This window comes from Lemur catta, chromosome 2, assembly GCF_020740605.2.
Source record: "Lemur catta isolate mLemCat1 chromosome 2, mLemCat1.pri, whole genome shotgun sequence".
In the NCBI taxonomy this organism is placed as follows: domain Eukaryota; kingdom Metazoa; phylum Chordata; class Mammalia; order Primates; family Lemuridae; genus Lemur; species Lemur catta.
In genome coordinates this window covers 119,389,087-119,393,352 of record NC_059129.1, presented here as the reverse complement: position 1 = coordinate 119,393,352, position 4,266 = coordinate 119,389,087, and positions in this window count along the sequence as shown.

Sequence of the window (4,266 nt, the reverse complement as noted above, 5' to 3'; positions counted from 1 at the left end):
TATAATCTAGCCCACCATTCTCAGAAGATGAAAGTCCAGAGGTGGATCTTTGAAAGTACTAGGACAACATACAAGGGGAAGTTTAATTTATGATCTTTCTAATGACATTTTCCAAAAGGAGCAGTATACAAGATACTCACTCTCTGTGTAGACACTCTGCTGGTGTGGCTGAGGACACATCAACAAGAAGGCTGTGCTCTCTGAAGTCAAAGACAAATAAATTGGAGTCCCTGCTGAGATTATGAAACACTTTCACTTGGTAGAGTCTAGCACCTTCAAGGCAACTGTTCATTTTTTTCAGCCTGTGTACTAGAAATTTTTTGATGAAGGACAGAGCTCATCTTGTATACCTAACTGCACACCTATATTCTTTGAGTGATCTGAAACATATATTTCTACTAAGGAAGAGGTAAGCTGACGAAGACAGAAGACTCTACCCATCTAGATCCCTCAGTAAATTATCAATAAGTATTTACTAAATAATCATATTATTTAGTGCTTGCTTCTATGCTCTTTGCTCTGTGGGATCCAGAAGTATAATATGTGGTCAATACCCTTAACTCAGGATCACAGATTGCATGAAATTGTCATGTCTCTTTAGTCTCCTTTTAATCTGGTACAGTTCCTCACTTTTTCTTTGTCTTACATAAATTTCAGACTTTCAAATAGACTCTCAACTTAAGTATACCTGAGGTTTTCTTTAATTAAACTCAGGTTTTGCATTTTTTTCAACAATGCCAAAAAAACCAATATTGTGTACTTCTCACTGTATCACATTAGGAGGCATTTGATGTTGATTTGTCCCATTACTGTTGATGTTGACTTTAATCACTTGGTTCAAGTAGTATCTGCCAAGTTTTCCCCCTGTAAATTTACTGTTTTTCCTTTACTGTAATTAGTAAGTATTTTGTGGGGGTGATATTTTAATATTACATAATAATCCTGTTTATCATCACACTTTGACCACTAAGTTTAGCATTCATTGTTGAGTATTGAGTAAAATGATTACTACTGTGATGTTGGTCAAATGGTAATTATCTATTTCCATCATTTTTTACATTTATTAATTAAATTCTAAGAGCTTTTATTTCCTCCCCAATTTATTTACTGATTTAATTATTTATATCACCATGGACTCATAAATTTTTATTTTACTCTATGGGTTATAATCAATTACTATAATTTATTTTGTTGATTTGATTTTTTCAGATTTAGCTAACCTTTTAAGTTGACTCCTGTATCTCTGTTATATGATCCCCATGTTTATTGAGCACATCCTTACTTTCTGATACCAAAAGATATTCCAGGCTCATCTTGTAACTTCATCTTGTACTTCCTCTTCTCCAATTCTGGAACTACCCATTTATCTAAGGGTCCTTTTATCCCAGGTCCTTTTTATTTGAGAATGTTATGTGGAGACCAAGATGTGTGTGCAGGGGTGCCCACTGATACTGGGAAATCAATGTGTATAAGCTGTTTCAGCACAGAGCTAGGAAATATACGTATGTATGCACACATACACTCTATTCTTATTTATATATCTATTCACCTGAAAACACATTAAAACCATGAGTTCATACTGATCCTCTGATCCAGCACCACAGAATTGATTCTAGTCTTTTACCTTTCCTTGTATCTAATTTTTTTTTCTGACTGTGAGAAACCTGGCTTTCATTTTCCACAATTTATTTATTTGTCATATTTATTTCTTCTTTGACTTTCTTTTTTCTTTTTTATTGATGTATAAAATTTATTGTCACTTCCTCTCCCCTTCTCCAGACATAACTTATATTAATCTTGCTTCAAAGTTATTACTTTTCTCTTTTTCCATCTTTTGTTCTCCTTTGTCTTTCCTTAGCCATTTGTAAAAGCTCCTTTTACATTAGGGCTATTGGCCTTTTGTGGTTCAAATGCATTTCAAAAACATATATTTTTTTCTTTACTTTTTTTTTTGTTTTTACTTTACTGTAATTGAAAAGATTCTTCCCTTTTTGGAGTTGATGGATATGTTTAATACCTTGATTGTGGTGATGGTATCAAAGATGTATACATATGTCCAAACTCATCAAAATGTATACGTTAAATATGTATATTTTTGTATATCAATTATATCTCAATAAAGCTTACATTTTTCTTAATTTTGATTAAGAAATTAAATACAGCAAATTCATCAACTAGTATTTATTTTTTTAAAAATAAGTATGAATTGGAGAAAAGAAGAAGGTGACGTGTACTGACCGGCCATACCTCAGTGTCCCCTGAAGGTGGGTTGAATTTGATCGGATTCATTTTCCAGGTGAGTCCAATCCCTCCCTTTGGTTCTGGAAAAGCAACTGTCATAGAAGCAGAGAAAATACACAGGCAGTAACAGCTCAGCAAACCACACTAATTTGGAGGCAGTCCAATCTGAGTAGAAAGTCTGAATTATTCAGTCATTCAAGAAAATGTTGCCTTGTTGCTTTCAAATAAAATAACTAAAAAATGTTGACATTTTTGTAGTTAAACATACATCAATTTAACACATCAAATACAAGCAAATGATGGTGCTAAAGTACTACTTATTTTAAATTATCTTAACTAGGTTAAACATTCTCATAAATATCATGTCATTTACACTTCTAATGTATTTAGCCAGTTTCCTTCTCTACCAATCATTCAATTGTAAATAAGCCCAGAAAATAACTACCACGTTAAATGGGAAATAAATGTTTTTATATATATATGTGTTAATTATATGAATTCATTGATGATCTGTATATTTAGTTGTAATATTTGGAATTTTCAAGCTAGCTTACTTAACATCACCTTTTGCTTTTAATTGTTAATAGCCTATCATAAATGTTGTAATAAATTTTATGCAAAAATTTATTATAATTGTTATTTGGTCTTTGCACATATTAGCTAGGAATTTTGTTCCCTCAGTGTTAAGTGAAAGCTTTTTGGAGAAAGAAGAATGTAAAAAAATATTTCTAAGTGAGGCCATGACGCAACTCCTACCTACCTTATTTGTTGTTAACAATTAAGGGACAATTGTGAAATGCATGAATAAGTATTAAGCAATTTATACTGGTTCAAGTGGCTCTGTGCATGAGCATGATTGCAGAAGCCAATGTTCTCCAGGGGAGGGGAAGGGAAGACTAAGCAAACCCTGAAATAATCTATGCTGTGCATGGTCATTTTTGCAAAACACATGAAAGAACATTCTCTAGTAGCATATAACATCTGGCCTTGGGTTTGCCATCTTTCCAGCTTTATTACCAGGGCAAACACAAAGAAAAGACTGCAGAAACACAATTATGTACGAGTGAGGGGGAATAATATTTTGAGACAGTAAACCTATTTTTCCTTTTTCCTTATATTCCCAATTTCCCTTACCCTTACCCAAGAGAGAATCAGGTTTGTGCTCCCAGGCTCAGAAGAGGAAGGTGGCAAAGCACCAGAGAGCTGGACAAGGTCGCAAAACTTCCTGGCTGTCATTTCCTAAAATCCTGGAATACAAAGAGGATTTGGGGAGTAAGTAGATAAAATGAGGATTTGGTCTAAATAAAGTGCTTTGGCCAAAAATGTGAAAGGAAATGATTTTCTTCCAGGAAAACCCCACAGATTCCCTTGACACATGACAAGAGAGAACTCTGGTCCCTTGGACAGAGGTCATGGGGTCTTGGCCTTTTGGGGCAGCCTGTCCTCCTCTTTGCCCCTCCCCTACAACAGCCCTGTTGGGCGTGACAGGAAGTTGTGTTTCAGCAGATAGGTGGAAAGCAATCAGAAAAATTGCTGCTTCAATCACAGCTTGGCAGCAACTGAGGACTGCTGGGTCCATAGGTACTTACTTGGACTCTGGTTTTTAGACACCTCCATAGCAACCTGCATGGACAAACAACTGGATGGGACACCACTCACACTGAAACCTGGCCCTGGCCAAGGTTGTGCCCCAACTCAGGATAGGGCAATGGAAGGAAACTGGAAATGACTGAGGGTATTTCTTGCCAGATGGAAGAGGGGCTGTGACATGGAAATTAAAATGAATTTTAGGAAATAAAAGAAATTTTTATTTTTCCAAATTAGATATAATGAGCTGCATGCTGACATTATTTGATTTTTTAACTAAAAAACATTTATTAAATCACATTTATTAAAAGGAAATGGAATAAAAACTATCCAAGAAAATCCAAAAATATGGTCACTATTATGACACGAGGGAATTCTGCTAAAATTTAAAGATTTATCTATCAGCCTACCTCTAAGGCTCTTAGATGACAGTCTGTC